This window comes from Heptranchias perlo, chromosome 6, assembly GCF_035084215.1.
Source record: "Heptranchias perlo isolate sHepPer1 chromosome 6, sHepPer1.hap1, whole genome shotgun sequence".
Classification (NCBI taxonomy): Eukaryota; Metazoa; Chordata; class Chondrichthyes; order Hexanchiformes; family Hexanchidae; genus Heptranchias; species Heptranchias perlo.
This window is the reverse complement of record NC_090330.1, coordinates 6,120,922-6,137,334: the sequence shown is the minus strand read 5'-3', so window position 1 is coordinate 6,137,334 and position 16,413 is coordinate 6,120,922. Positions and strand designations below refer to the sequence as shown.

General features: G+C 46.5%; 1 protein-coding gene across 5 annotated transcripts in view; it reads left to right on the top strand.

Annotated features, from left to right (window-relative positions):
- Positions 1 to 1,138: 1,138 nt before the first annotated feature.
- The window catches only part of gdpd4a (glycerophosphodiester phosphodiesterase domain containing 4a), a 70,167-nt gene continuing 54,892 nt past the window's right edge, over positions 1,139 to 16,413 (top strand). Inside the window, exons 1-3 of one of the 5 annotated variants that reach the window (XM_067985676.1) lie at positions 1,193 to 1,785; positions 1,989 to 2,046; positions 2,634 to 2,664. The gene's annotated coding sequence lies outside the window, so the exon portion shown is untranslated. Of the gene's footprint in view, positions 1,159 to 1,192; positions 1,786 to 1,988; positions 2,047 to 2,633; positions 2,665 to 16,413 lie in introns of those variants that run through there. The other 4 variants (XM_067985677.1, XM_067985674.1, XM_067985679.1 and 1 more) reach the window with 4 other exon arrangements.

Genomic DNA, 16,413 nt, shown 5'->3' with positions numbered 1-16,413 from the left:
AGCAGTCAAGGACATTCAGCCACCGATCTTCGGGTAAGCGTTCTCCAAGGCGGCCTTCGAGACACACGACAACGCAAAATCATCGAGCAGAAATTGATAGCCAAGTTCCGCACCCATGAGGACGGCCTCAACCGGGATCTTGGGTTCATGTCACGCTACACGTAACCCCACCAGCAGGAAAAAAAAGTTATCTGTTTTTAATACAACTGGACATTCTCTCTCTCTCTCTGCCTTTCGGGTCTCTTTCTCTCTTTGTCTGTGTAATTTGACCCATTGTGTATTCAGTATACTGGGACCTACTGTTTTCCGTGGCTAACCTGTCTGAACACCAATGACACCTTTGATTGGTGTGATGGTGTCCCAGCCTAATATAAGATATGCGATTTGAGAACCTCTCATTCACTCATTCACCTGACAAAGGAGATAATCTCCGAAAGCTTGTGATTTTCAAATAAAACTGTTGGACTATAACCTGGTGTTGTAAGATTCCTTACTTTTGTCCACCCCAGTCCATCACCGGCATCTCCACATCACACTTTAATCACACGGTCTTCTAGAGGCTGAGAAGGGGCGTCACTGCTGCTTTACTGCCATTGTTTTTTTTTGTTACTTAATGTGGGTTTTTTTGTTGGAAATAAATTACACAATTCGCACTGGAACTAAAGCAATCTCTAGCTGCGGATGCTGTAAATCTGAGATTGAAAACCAGAAAAAACTGGAAACACTCAGCAGGTCAGGCAGCCTCTGCGGAGAGACAATTGTAAACAATTTTACAACACCAAGTTATAGTCCAGCAATTTTATTTTAAATTCACAAGCTTTCGGAGATTTTCTCCTTCCTCAGGCAAACGTTTCAAGAATTTAAAATAAAATTGCTGGACTATAACTTGGTGTTGTAAAATTGTTTACAATTGTCAACCCCAGTCCATCACCGGCATCTCCACATCTGCGGAGAGAGAGAGAGAAGGGTTAATGTTTCAGGTCGACGACCTTTCATCAGAACTCAATTGATACTGGAATCGGATTAGCGTCAAACTCAGTTCACTGGCACTGCTTGTAACAATAACAATGTGTTGGTGAAACCTGGCAGATACAGAATGTTCTCTATAACAAGAATCTCATCACCACACTGGAGCCAACAGACTCGACTATATTTATTGTGAGTCCTATCTCCCTCTCTCTCTCTTTCTCTCTCATTCTCTTTGTTTCTCTCCCTTTGTTTCCCTCTCTCTTTCTTTCGCACTCTTTCTTTCTCTCTCACTCCCTCTCCCTCATTCTCCCCCTTACTCTTCCCTCTCCCTCTCTCCCCTCACTCTTCCATCCCTCTCATTCTTCCCCCTCCCTCCCTCTTCCCCTCATTCTCTCACTTCCCCTCCCTCTCTCTCTTCCCCTTACTCTCTCATCCCCTCACTCTCCCCCTCTCCTTCCCCCTCTCTCTTCCGCCTTCCTCTCTCTCCCCCATCCCCCTCCCCTCCCTCTCTCACTCTTCCCCTCCTCTCTCTCTCATTCCCCTCCCTCTTTATTCCCCTCCTCTCTCTCTCATTCCCCTCCCTCTCTCTTCTCCTCCCCCCTCATTCTTCCCCACCCTCTCTCTTGTCCCCCTCCCTCTCTTCCCCTTACTCTCTCATCCCCTCACTCTCTCATTCCTCCCTCCCTCGTCTCCCGCTCTCTCTCTCTCTGTCTCTTCCCCCTCCCTCTCTCCCTCTGTAACTTTCATTTACATTTCACAGCATTGAGCAAACTCGAGTCCTGACTCATTCTGCGCTCTGACGATCCCGGGAGTTTGGTTAGTTTCAGGCGACTGACTCTGATGCCGCTTCTCTCATTTCCTTCTGCTTTTTAGCAGCTCAGAAATCGACTGGTCTCTTTGGGCATATTTTAAATAACTTGTTGGTGTTTCATTCTGGACTATGTGAAGCTTTATTTAATTTTTGAGCTGTAAAATTATATGTATGTATATATTTATTTATTTATTTTTGACCGTACGAGGTTGGATTAACTTGGACGCAACAAATTGACTCTGTAAATAAGGACAATCTGGGAAACAGTAAGTGACATTTTATATTCTGAACTGTGCCTTAAGAACATTTAATGGCAGAACATTTAATGGAACATGTAAAAACTCACAGTCTTCATATAGCAAGTCTGTGGGGGCTGTTTGAAGCATATGGTGGAGGAACAGAGAGGCGGGCCATCTGCTACAGATTCACATTGAAAGTAGATGATTGTGTTTATACCAATTTTATTTTCCACTTGCCTGTAGGGACGTTTTCATTCACTTCAATCCAACTTAAAAAAACATGCAACTGCGATTTTGTTTCCCAGTTTGCAAGAACCCTGACAATCTAAATTTTTGCATTTGGCATGATGTAAAACGGGTATAAATTTACCCCTAATAAACATGAGGGCGAGCTGTCGGCATGAACCTGCTTTTGGGAGACTGCCTGCATTGCTCCTCGGCAATCTGATCTCCCAAATCAAATGGAAGCGGAAAAAAAATCCCCCAAATCAGCCGCATAGTATCAAAGCAGAGCAGTTGCCAATATTGCTGAGCAGAAACATACAGATTTTGCAATGAGACTGAAATTCCCAATGGCAATGTTAACATTTATAAACAAAAGTTTTCATCCGCAGGTTGCCTCGAATGGAATGCTGTGATAAAAAGGTTAGTCAAAGAAGGAAAAAGGAAAGGAAGGACTTCATTTATTTAGCGCCTTTCACCACCTCAGGAATGTCCCAAAGAGTTTTACAGCCAATGGAGTACTTTTTGAAGTGTGATCACAGTTGTTATGTAGGAAACGTGGCAGCCAATTTATGCACAGCAAGGTCCCACAAACAATGAGATAATGACCAGGTAATCTGTTTTTTAGTGCTGTTGGTTGAGGGATGAATGTTGGCCAGAACACCGGTGAAGACACGGGGCCATCTAGGCCCTAAGCTCTGGAATTCCCTCCCAAAACCTCTCCGCCTCTCTACCTCTCTCTCCTCCTTTAAGATGCTCCTTAAAACCTACCTCTTTGACCAAGCTTTTCGTCACCTGCCCTAATACCTCCTTATGTGGCTCGGTGTCAAATTTTGTTTGATAATCGCTCCTGTGAAGCGCCTTGGGACGTTTCACTGTGTTAAAGATGCTGTATAAATGCAAGCTGCTGTCATCAGACAAAAATCACACTAAAGCTCATTTCACATCAGGTTCAGTGGGGTGTTAGAGCCACCAGTTCCTGACAAGCGGGATGTGCGTTGATGCTGACAGTCCCAGGGTAGACTTGCTGGACTCACTAAGACCACTGGGAGGACGCATTTTTTTTACAGGGTCTTCCTGGCAGCCGTCCTTGGAGAATCCGACGAGTTTACTCTGGGCGAGAGCTGCATACCCACTGGTGGCACCAGTGCCCACGGGTCCAAATATAAAAGCAGCTTTAAATGTAGGTCTCCAATGTCACACCCCGTAGTACAGAGTGCCAATGACTGTGGGGATACTACAGGTCTACAAGAAGATTGAGGGGGTGATTCTGATCAAAGTGTTTGAAATGATAAAAGGGTTCGATAGGGCAGATGCGGAGACACTGTTTCCTCTGGTGGTGGGGGAATCAAGAACAAGGCGACATAATCTTAAGATTAGAGCTAGGCCGTTCATGAGCGAAATCAGGAAGCACTTTTTCACACAAAGGGGAGTAGAAATCTGGAACTCCCTCCTCCAAAAGGCTGTGGATGCTGGGGGACAACTGGAACTTCCAAGACTGAGATCGATGAATCTTTATTCGGTATCGGCGCTAAGGCGGGTAATCGAAGTGTAGATCAGCCATGATCCAATTGAATGGCGGAGCAGGCTCGAGGGGCTGAATGGCCTACTCCTGTTCCCAATGTTCCTTGGTTCCTACAATCAACAGCGCTCGTCTAAAATAGAGAAGCTTTTAGATGCAGAGTAAAGCACTCTCTCTGACCAGCAATGTGCTGTAGAAAGAAGGGCATCCTCCACTTTGCTCATAACAGTGACATTTTCCCACCTCCCTACCAGTTATATTGTGACCTCTCTGAGTAAGAGATGCCAATTAGTGTTACATTAGGGGCAGTTTTTATGAAGTGGGCCCATTTCTACTAGGACACAGATTGAATTTCAGAACCTAGCGATTTTATTTTAAAGTGGCACCCTGATGGAAAAACTGTCAAAACCTTTCTCACAGTGCGATAATTTAAAGTGTGTCATCGTATCGCAATATTGAGTTTCGCTGCATCTCATGTTTGGAAAGCAAATGAAGAAAAATTTGCTCAACGCTCGTCTTTAAATGAAAACAAGGCCCCTTTGAGACCTAGAAGGTGAATGGTGGAAGGTTTGATCCAGATATAAATTCTGTTAATTTTGCAGAGAAAATGTTGATTGGATTGGGATTGTACCTGGCTCCTACCAAATGTGTCGGAGGGGTTGATTTGAAAATCTATGTATCTCAGACTGTGTAATGGTTCGTTCAGGAATTCACTCTAACCAGGGACATTGTGCACTAAAACAAGCAGGTATTGCACATTTAAAAAAAAATCTGACTGCTAAAATGTGCGGTGATTATCGGCCGATGATTAACAACAAGATAGAACGCAGGACATTAAAATTAGGGACTGTTTCTCCTGGCTGGCATCCTTCCCACCCCCCCTTTCGTAAACTTGAGCTCATCCAAAACTCTGCTGCCCCGTATCCTAACTCGCACCAAGTCCCGTTCACCCATCACCCCCTGTGCTCGCTGACCTACATTGGCTCCCGGTCCAGGAACGCCTCGATTTTAAAATTCTCATCCTTGTTTTCAAATCCCTCCATGGCCTCCCTATCTCTGTAACCTTCTCCAGCCCTACAACCCTCCGAGATCTCTGCGCTCCTCCAATTCTGGCCTCTTGCGCATCCCCAATTTTAATCGCTCCACCATTGGCGGCCGTGCTTTCAGCTGCCTAGGCCCTAAGCTCTGGAATTCCCTCCTTGAACCTCTCCACCTCTCTACCTCTCTCTCCTTTTAAGATGCTCCTTAAAGCTTACCTTTTTGACCAAAGTATTGGTCACCTGTCCTAATATCTCCTTATTTGTCGAGGTACCAAATTTTGTCTGATAATCGCTCCTGTGAAGCGCCTTGGGACGTTTTACTCTGGTAAAGGCGCTATATAAATGCAAGTTGTTGTTAGTGTTGTTGTTGTTTCATGCTTTGGAGCAGGAATTGTCTACAGTGGAGTGATTCAGAAGATGTTTGCTGTACTGCAGTGCCGGAGAATGGAAAGGGATTTGGCCCTTTGGAATTCTGTACAATTGGAGTGCCTTTTATGGGTGTATATGTGTGTCTGGATTTCACTGCAGTGCTGTCTAAAAGCATAGAGACTGAAAAAAATGCAGCCTAGATGGATTTGTGATTTTATCAGTCTGAATGACGGTAGTGCTAGGGAGCAGATTTATGTGGAAAAATGACTTTGGCTGTTGCAGTTCCGACACATAACGGACCCAACCGAAGAACTACGTTTCGTGGAACTTATGGAATCGGACCTACCAATAGAACTTTTAATTGGGGGACTGTCCTTTTTTTAAAAAAAAACTTTTTGTTTTGTAAATTTGTTGAGAGATTGTCATTGTTAGGGCAAATGTAAAGACTCTTACAACACCAGGTTATAGTCCAACAGTTTTATTTGAAAATCACAAGCTTTCGGAGATTATCTCCTTCGTCAGGTGAGTGAGTGGGATTCCTTGAACGTTTTGCATTTATAGTCAGAGAACAATACCTGATGATTACAGATAGTCTTTCCAACTGCCCGTTGTCAAGGCAATCAAAGTGTTCAGACAGAGAGATGTTACCTACAGGACCACCGAATACACAAACGGCCAGAACTCTGTCTTTTGTTGGACTATAACCTGGTCTTGTAAGATTCTTTACATTTGGACTATAACCTGGTGTTGTAAGATTCTTTACATTTGTCAACCCCAGTCCATCACCGGCATCTCCACATCATTGTTAGGGCACTCATAGCTAGCATCAAGCATTGGCACATAGAATGGTTAGGGCCCATAAGGAGACCATTCGGCCCATCGAGCCAGCGCCGGATCATGGGTGCAGTGTAAAGCTTCCTCTACTCTGCATTACTAGTGCAGTAACATAACCACTGCACATGTTAGTAATAATCTGCCAGGCAGGGTAATAAAGTTATAGATATTAAGGATGTTCAAAGTGCAGTTGGATGCTAGGCTGGGAGGGGTAGAATACTTGAGGGACAAAGCTTCTGTTGGGCTGAATGGGCCTTTTCGTTGTCTTTGAATAATCTTTGATGTTCCAGTCCAAGTGGGAGATGGAACTGGTCCTGGTGGAGTGAGCTACATGATCTGAATGGCCCTTTCTCTTTCTGTCCTCATATATATATTTGTAATAGAAGCAGAAAATTGCTAGAAATGCATCTAAGAAAGAACTTGCCTTTATACAGTGCCTTTCACAACCTCAGGACGTCCCAAATCGCTTTACAGCCAATGAAGTACTTTTGAAGTGTAGTCACTGTTGTAATGTAGGAAACTCGGCAGTCAATTTGCACACAGCAAGATCCCACAAACAGCAACACGATAATGACCAGATACTCTGTTTTTAGTGATGTTGGTTGAGGGATAAATATTGGCCAGGACACCGGGGAGAACTCCTCTGCTTGTCTTCGAAATAGTGCCGTGGGATCTTTTACATCCACCTGAGAGGGCAGACGGGGCCTCAGTTTAACGCCTCATTCGAAAGACGGCACCGCTGACAGTGCAGCACTCCCTCCGTACTGACGCTGGGAGTGCCAGCCTGGATTATGTGCTCAAGTCTCTGGAGTGGGGCCTGAATTCCAACTTATTCGTTATTCTATGTATATAAACCTTCCGAACCCCTCGATTAACTTCCAGCCTGTAAATCACTCTCTCATAGGTGATTGAAGAAATGAGAGATAAAGAAATATGGGGACGAGGGTGGGAAGGTGGGATTAGGACCACTGCTTGTGTGGAGCATAAACGCCAGCATGGACTGGTTGGGTCAAATGGCCTGTCACCCTATTGTAATTTCTATGAAATTCTGTGTAACTACAACAAAAAATGCAGCAACATAATGACTTAGTGAAGGATGGGGAACAAGGCAGTACAGCTTTAAATTCAAATTGGTTGTTAGGGAATTTTAGTTATTTTATTCTTCCTGTTAAGTTGATATGATCCGGTGTAATTGTTGTTTATGGGAAGTGGGCCGAGTCGACGCGGATGTCGCTGTGCAGAATATTCTTATTTACCTTTTTTTTTATTGACGATGCCCGCTTTAAGGTGGCATGCCTCGCTTGTCAATAAAACGAAACCCCTGGGGAGAGAAGCGTTGGCTCTGACTAAGAGACATCTTAAGGTGCACCTAGAGAGGGCCTGTTTCCATGTTGTAACTTCTATGATTCTATTGGGCCAAGTGCAGGCAATTGGGACTAGCTTAGTGGTATAAACTGGGCGACATGGACATGTTGGGCCGAAGGGCCTGTTTCCATGTTGTAACTTCTATGATTCTATGATTCTAGAGAGGTCGTGTGTACGACAAGCGCCGTCTGTGGGCAGGTGCATTCTTTTTCAAATCTTAAAACTAAGAGAAGCGTTAAAAATAAAACAATACCTCAAGATCGGGGGGACAAATAATCAGTCTAAGGATGGATATGTTTCGAAATATGATCTCTGAAAGGTTGGAAGAAGTGCAATTGGAAGGTTCTCAGTTTAATTTCTCAGACAACCAACCCAGGTGTTCATTTCTCAGGTGAACGTGTGGCGTTTCTTGTTAATTCCTCGGGTTATTTTCAGTGCTTAATGTTAATTCCTAACTTCGATCGACCACTACAGGAGAATTGAAATTATCCCTGAGTTTTTTCAGCCTTGGAGTAAACCTCCTTCCCCCAGTATCTGAGCTACACGGACGGATTGTTGATACAGAGTTGTTTGCATTATTTAAGTGTACAGATTTTTGTTTGTTTTTTAATTATTTTATTTTAGAGTGGGGTTTGTCTTATTTGACTGTGTAACTGCTGGTTTATATAAAGTGATTCTGTCGTCGTGGGCTCTTGGTGCCACAGCTGAGAGTTTGTTTTATCCCTGTCTCAAAAATTCCTTAACCTTTCGTTCACAGATAGAAGAAAGAACGAACATACATTTATATAATCCTTCCTCAGAACTTCCAAAGCTTTTGCAGTAGATGAGATACTTTTGAAGTGTAGTCACTGCTGTAATGTAGGAAATGCAGCAGCCAATTTGCGCACAGCAAGGTCCCACAAACAGCAATGAGATGATAATCTGTTGCTTTTGTGCATGTTGTTTGATAAATGTTCGTGGAATCTTACAGCACAGAAGGAAGCCATTCGGCCCATTGTGCCTGTGCCGGCTCTTTGAGAGTTGGCCAGGACTGCACAGTGTTCAGTTCCATTCGCAACCCCTCAGATAATGAAGCAGTCCGAGCCCGCATGCAGCAAGACCTGGACAACATCCAGGCTTGGGCCAATAAGTGGCAAGTAACATTCGCGCCAGACAAGTGCCAGGCAATGACCATCTCCAACAAGAGAGAGTCTAACCACCTCCCCTTGACATTCAACGGCATTACCATCGCCGAATCCCCCACCATCAACATCCTGGGGGTCACCATTGACTAGAAACTTAACTGGACCAGCCATATAAATACTGTGGCTACAAGAGCAGGTCGGAGGCTGGGTATTCCGCGACGAGTGACTCACCTCCTGACTCCCCAAAGCCTTTCCACCATCTACAAGGCACAAGTCAGGAGTGTGATGGAATACTCTCCACTTGCCTGGATGAGTGCAGCTCCAACAACACTCAAGAAGCTCGACACCATCCAGGACAAAGCAACCCGCTTGATTGGCACCCCATCCACCACCCTAAACATTCACTCCCTTCACCACCGGTGCACCGTGGCTGCAGTGTGTACCATCCACAGGATGCACTGCAGCAACTCGCCAAGGCTTCTTCGACAGCACCTCCCAAACCCGCGACCTCTACCACCTAGAAGGACAAGGGCAGCAGGCACGTGGGAACAACACCACCTGCATGTTCCCCTCCAAGTCACACACCATCCCGACTTGGAAATATATCGCCGTTCCTTCATCGTTGCTGGGTCAAAATCCTGGAACTCCCTTCCTAACAGCACTGTGGGAGAACCTTCACCACATGGACTGCAGCGGTTCAAGAAGGCGGCTCACCACCACCTTCTCGAGGGCAATTAGGGATGGGCAATAAATGCCGGCCTCGCCAGCGACGCCCACATCCCATGAACGAATATAAAAAAAAAGGACACCTCCCCTGCTCTTCTTCAAACATGGGATTTTTTACAAAGACCCGAGAGGGCCTCGGTTTAATGTCTCATCCGATCTGAAAGACGACACCTCCAATGGCGTAGCACTGCACAGCCTGGATTAGGAGATCAAGTCTCTGGAGTGAGACTTGACCTTCTGAGCCAGAGACGAGCGTGCTACCCACTAAGCCACCCGTCCGCTCAAGGTCAAAGTCCCACCCTGAGTTTCAGCTGTGGCTTAGTGGGTAGCACGCTCGCCTCGGACAGGCGATATCTGATGGGCCGCCTCTTACACACCTCGTCCAATTTTCATTTCCACCGACTTCAATGGGCCGCGATTGCGATATCGCCCATTTCACAACCCTCCCCCCTCCCCCACCGCCATTGTAGAAAGTTCTGGCACTGGTTTCCATCCCCTTTCAGCTGAGCTGCTGACTCTTGTTGTGGGGTCCAGATTCACAGGAGCTCAAATGGTCATTCTTCACCTTTGAACTTAGCGACAGTGGGCTGTTTAACCGTGGAGGGCATCACTGTCGAGCTTGATTCCCCAAATCACATGGACCCTTTCCAGCAGGGCTCGCTGGATAATGACCAGAAAAACGAACGTTGGCTGATTCGGAGGCCGAGGTTGACCTCACTGGGTTGGGTGAGGACGGGTGGGGCCCACCAGACAACTTGGTGAAGCTTGAGTGGCACTGGCAAAGACCGAGGAGCAGCTCACCTCGTACACTGAGACTAAATTGAAGGAAAGAAAGAACTTGCATTTATATAGCACCTTTCACAGCCTCAGGACGTCCCAAAGCGCTTTACAGCCAATTAAATACTTTTGAAGTGTAGTTACTGTTGTAATGTAGGGAACGCTGCAGCCAATTTGCTCACAGCAAGATCCCACAAACAGCAATGTGATAATGACCAGATAATCTGTTTCTAGGGATGTTGGTTGAGGGATAAATATTGGCCTAGGACACCTGGGAGAACTCTCCTGCTTTTCTTTGAAATAGTGGCCATGGGATCTGTTTACATCCACCCGAGAGGGCAGACGGGGCCCTCGGTTTAACACCTCATCCAAAAGACGGCACCTCCAACAGTGCAGCACTCCCTCGGTACTGCACTGGGAGTGTCGGTCTGGATTTTGTGCTCAAGTCTCTGGAGTGGGGCTCGAACCAGCGGCCTTCTGGCTCAGACACAAGACTGCTACCCACTGAGCCACGGAAGACACCATTGGGTGTTATTGGGGCCGCATTGCCAGTGATCGGCAAGTGTAGGAATTTAAGGGCCTTCTTGTGGGATTTCATGCTACACCAAATCACTTGTCTTACTGATCGTTCATCGTGATTACGGGCAAACACTGTGTTGTCCCATTTAACCAGCACACATTCATATTCATGAAGAGCTGAACTGGGGGGGGGGGGGAGAAAATGAGAGGGGGGGGGGAGCCCAAGATGTAAATGATTCAAGTGAACATGTGCAGGGGCAATGTGATGAGACTAACAATAATTGGGTTTAAGGGAGCAGTCTGAGTCATTACCGAGTCTCTCTTTGCGATTGATATGTTCTCTGCAGAACACCAAAGTCGTTCAGTGATAAAGCTTGGGCAGATCTGTGAAAGTGCTGCTAGCTGGCTGAGTGAAGTGTGGAATAAAATCATTAGCTGGGACTGACCGTGGTGGTGGGGAGGACGGAGTTAGGGTTTGGTTTCAGTCTATACAATATTGATTTGGTTAATTGTTAGTCAATAGAAGCATTAAAGGGCAGGATCCAGTACGGAGTGTACTGTCTCCTGGATGAACAGAACATGAAAACTAAAGGTCGGTGTTTCAAAAAAATAAACTGAGCTCTTTGAATTTTCTGTTCTGCTCTTTAATGTTTTTTTTGTACATCACAAGGCGCTATTTAAATGCATGTTCTTCACTTCCCGATATCTGTCGCAGTGTTGGGCAGTGATGTCCCCTTAAATGTGGCATCTCTTGGTCGTGGGGAGGGGAGACGGTAAATCTCCCCTGTAGATATTGATGGCAGCCTGGGAGTAAAATGCTTCAGATCGCGGAGCATTGCCACAGGAGGGCCGTTAATATGTATAATGGGGGTGAAATCGGTCTTCAGTTAAAGCACGAGATAGACGATAGCAAATCGACAGCCCCTTTTACACCCCCACCCCCCCCGATTTTTGTCCCCCCCATTAATAGAGAGACTGGAGAAGCTGGGGTTGTTCTCCTTAGAGCAGAGAAGGTTAAGGGGAGGATTTAATCGAGGGGTTCAAAATCATGAATGGTTTTGATGGAGTAGATAGGGAGAAACTGTTTCCACTGGCGGGAGGGTCGGTAACCAGAGGGGACAGACTTAAGATAATTGGCAAAAGAACAAGGGGGGAGCTAAGGAGAATTTTTTTTTTACGCAGTGAGTTGTTATGATCCGGAATGCTCTGCCTGAAAGGGCGGCGGAAGCAGATTTAGCACTGACTTTCAAAGGAGAATTGGATAAATATTTGAAAAGGAGAACATTTTCAGGGCTATGGGGAAAGAGTAGGGGAGTGGGACTAATTGGATAGCTCTCTCAAAGAGCCGGCACAGGCACGATGGGCCGAATGGCCTCCTCCTGTGGTGTATGATTCTGAGAAGCTGCCGATTCGCGATCGCCTGTTTTGCACTTTCGTCGAAGTCCGATTTCACCCCCGTTCTGTCTTGCCTGTAGCACTCACTTCCTGTCACGCACTTCCTGTCATGCACTTCCTGTCACGATGTTTCTGTCACACTTGTCTGTCACACCTTGCTTGTCACGCTTACTGTCTATACCTTCTTCTCAGCTGTGTCTCTGAGGCGGGTGGCACAGTGTCGCTGTTCTTCATGGTGCCACCTGCCTCTGGCTTATTAAAATCTGACCCGTCACTCACCACCCTTCCTGCTGGCTCACCCGGCCTCTCCCAACGCCTAGGTTTACCTTTCCCCTCCCCTCTGCTTCCCGAGGTGGCCTATTCCCCACTCCCTTTACTGCACTGCCATCGCGCCTCCCCCACCCCCCCCATCTTTGGCCTGGACCCAACCCATTCCAAACCTTCTCCCCTGGCCCGGCACGGCCAAAACTGCACTCCAAGCCGTAACCAACATGGGACTTTACGTTGTTCAAGGACTGTCACTGTGGTAGTATCAAACGGACGTCCATTCCCTGTCACGGCGGGGAACGTGGCTTTCATACCTGTAGAGGGCAGTGAGAGACATCATTAATTCCTCTAACTCCCCCCACCCTCACCCCCCCCCCCCCCCCCCCCCACCCACTGAGGTCTCAGTTAAGAGGTTTATACTTTGAAGTTTACACTTCAAATAGCGGAGGCCAGTCTTCCTCCGGTATTTTGTTCAAGTGACCGTTGTTCATGTGTAAGCCTTGACAGTGAGCATAGATTATTCGACTGTGGGGGGCACCACACACACGTACCAGCATTTTCCAATAGGACAGTGCCATTGTCCAATATATTTTCCCCAGCCCAGGTGAGTTAAGGTCGGCTTAGAATTCGTACCTCTACCCTGGTTTGTTGTTTGATTGGGTATTGTACCATTCCAACTCAATTATCCCGTTCGTCGTGATTATGATTGGCACTCGATTTTTTTTTTGCACTTTGTTTTAAAATTAATTTTTCCCTCTAAATGAAAATTACAGGTCGAGCCCTGATCTTGCCTTCAATAACTCCCCTAACTCTTGACCCCTCCCTGCTCAGTGTCCAGTTTTGATGTTATAGTTTTGGGACGTTAATGGAAGGTGTCACTAAACCAGGTAACGTGTCCCGTGAGAGACCCTCACCAGGATACGTCACCCCCCCTAAATTGATTTTTCTGATTGATCTGGAAACTCGCAGTTTGATATTTATGTTAATGAGCTGGTTTGAAGAGCTTACGGTTTAATATTTATACAAAGCAGCTTCCACCAGGCACATTAAGTTGGCAAATTGATATTTACATTAGCTAGAAAGATTGCAATTCGCTCTAGAAAATGCTTCTTATTCTTCTACGCGTTTAATAAACAGATTTTGTAGAAATCAATTGGACTGTGTCCTTAAACAGTGCATGTTATACTGAGCAAATTGTACTGCAGGTCATTTAGTATCTGAACAAAGATTACATAATTACATAGAATTTACAGCACAGAAACAGGCCATTCGGCCCAACAGGTCTGTGCTGGTATTTATGCTCCACACTAGCCTCCTCCCATTCTATTTACCTCATCTCACCCTATCTTCTATTCCTTTCTCCCTCGTGTACTTAGCTGGCTTCCCCTTAAATGCATCTATGCTATTTGCCTCAACTACTCCTTGTGGCAGCGAGTTCCACATTCTCACCACTCTCTGAGTAAAGACGAGATGGGTTAATATTTTGGATACAGATTCATCACCTGTACTAACATATGGAGAGAAAAGAAGACTTGTATTTATATAGCGCATTATCACGCCCCTCAAACATCCAAAAGCTCTTCGCTTATAATGAATTTAGAGTCATAGAGTCATACAGCACGGATAGAGGCCCTTCGGCCCATCGTGTCCGCGCCGGCCATCAAGCCCTGTCTACTCTAAAATACTTTGAAGTGCAGTGACTGTTGTTATGTAGGCAAATGGCAACAACCATTCCACGCCAGCAAGGTACCACCAACAGCAAAATGAGATGAATGGCCAGTTAATCTGTTTTTGGCTGGGGTTGGTCGCTTTATAAATGTTGTCCAGGACACCGGGAGAACTCACTGTCCTTTGGATTGTACCATCGGATCGTCACCGTCCACCTGAATCACAGGCACAGGCAAATATCTTCTTGGTTTTTGCATCTCTTTCAAAGGGCATGAGCTCCGAGAGTGAAACACTCCCTCAGTACTGCACTGGTGCGGCTGGTCTGAAGTCCGGGAGCGGGGTTTGAACCCACCACTTTCGGGCTTGGAGTAAAGACGGGATGGGTTGATATTTTGGATACAGATTCATCACCTGTGGAGAGAAAAGAAGGACAGAAGCAAATGTTACTCGCTGAACCAAGCTGATACTTTACGCCCCAGAATAAAGAGGCCAGAAAGCGAACCAACAGTTAACGTGAGCAGGGACAATGTGCCCCCGCACCCCCCCCCCCCCTCCCGCCGGACTGGTTTCCATCGCCTGAGTAGGTGGGAGAGGAAGTTCCCATCTTTCCCTTTTTTGGCCCTGGGATTCTTTTCCGAGTTTTTTTTGCCTCTCCCAGGAGATTTCATGGCTGCAAGGGGGGCAGGTAGGAAGCGTCTAGTTAGGATGCTCCAGGCATTATGAGCGTGGAGCAGGCTTAATGGGCCAGCGGGTCTTTTGCTGCCCCTCATTTTCGTATGTTCCTATGTAACTCAGTACTAGAAGAAGAGATGGGGGATGGGCCTGAGTAGGCCGAGAACAAGGAGTGTTCCGCATGTCATCTGGAAAGGCGAGGAGAGCTGGGAGCTAAGAGTGTCTTCATAGTGATGTCTTTGTCCACATGGGCAGGCACATGGCAGATGAATTTTTTATTCGTTCATGGGATGTGGGCGTCGCTGGCGAGGCCGGCATTTATTGCCCATCCCTAATTGCCCTTGAGAAGGTGGTGGTGAGCCGCCTTCTTTAACTGCTGCAGTCCGTGTGGTGAAGGTTCTCCCACAGTGCTGTTAGGAAGGGAGTTCCAGGATTTTGACCCAGTGACGATGAAGGAACAGCGATATATTTCCAAGTCGGGATGGTGTGTGACTTGGAGGGGAACGTGCAGGTGGTGTTGTTCCCATGTGCCTGCTGCCCTTGTCCTTCTAGGTGGTAGAGGTCGCGGGTTTGGGAGGTGCTGTCGAAGAAGCCTTGGCGAGTTGCTGCAGTGCATCCTGTGGATGGTACACACTGCAGCCACTGTGCGCCGGTGGTGAAGGGACGTTTAGGGTGGTGGATGGGGTGCCAATCAAGCGGGCTGCTTTATCTTGGATGGTGTCGAGCTTCTTGAGTGTTGTTGGAGCTGCACTCATCCAGGCAAGTGGAGAGTATTCCATCACACTCCTGACTTGTGCTTTGTAGGTGGTGGAAAGGCTTTGTGGAGTCAGGAGGTGAGTCACTCGCCGCAGAATATCCAGCCTCTGACCTGCTCTCGTAGCCACAGTATTTATATGGCTGGTCCAGTTAAGTTTCTGGTCAATGGTGACCCTCACGATGTTGATGGTGGGGGATTCAGCGATGGTAATGCCGTTGAATGTCAAGGGGAGGTGGTTAGACTCTCTCTTGTTGGAGATGGTCATTGCCTGGCACTTATCTGGCGTGAATGTTACTTGCTACTTATGAGCCCAAGCCTGGATGTTGTCCAGGTCTTGCTGCATGCGGGCTCAGACTGCTTCATTATTTGAGGTGTTGCGAATGGAACTGAACACTGTGCAGTCATCAGCGAACATCCCCATTTCTGACCTTATTTTGGAGGGAAGGTCATTGATGAAGCAGCTGAAGATGGTTGGGCCTAGGACACTGCCCTGAGGAACTCCTGCAGCAATGAAATTTAATGCAGAGAAGTGTGAAATGATACATTTTGGTAGGAAGAATGAGGAGAGGCAATATAAACTAAAGGGTACAATTTTAAAGGGAGTGCAGGAACAGAGAGACCTGGGGGTGCACATACACAAATCTTTGAAGGTGGCAGCACAAGTTGAGAAGGCTGTTATAAAAGCATACGGGATCCTGGGATTTATTAATAGAAACATAGAGTACAAAAGCAAGAATTATGCTAAACCTTTATAAATCTCTGGTTAGGCCTCAACTGGAGTATTGTGTTCAATTTTGGGCACCACATTTTAGGAAGGATGTCAAGGCCTTGGAGAGGGTGCAGAAGAGATTTACTAGAATGGTATCAAGGATGAGGGACTTCAGTTGTGTGGAGAGACTGGAGAAGTTGGGATTGTTCTCCTTAGAGCAGAGAAAGTTAAGGGGAGATTTAATAGAGGTGTTCAAAATCCTGAGCGATTTTAATAGAGTAAATAAGGAGAAACTGTTTCCAGTGGCAGAAGGGTCGGTAACCAGAGGATACGGATTTAAGGTGATCGGCAAAAGAACCAGAGGCGACATGAGGAATCATTTTTTTACGTAATGCGTTGTTATGATCTGGAATTCACTGCCTGACAGG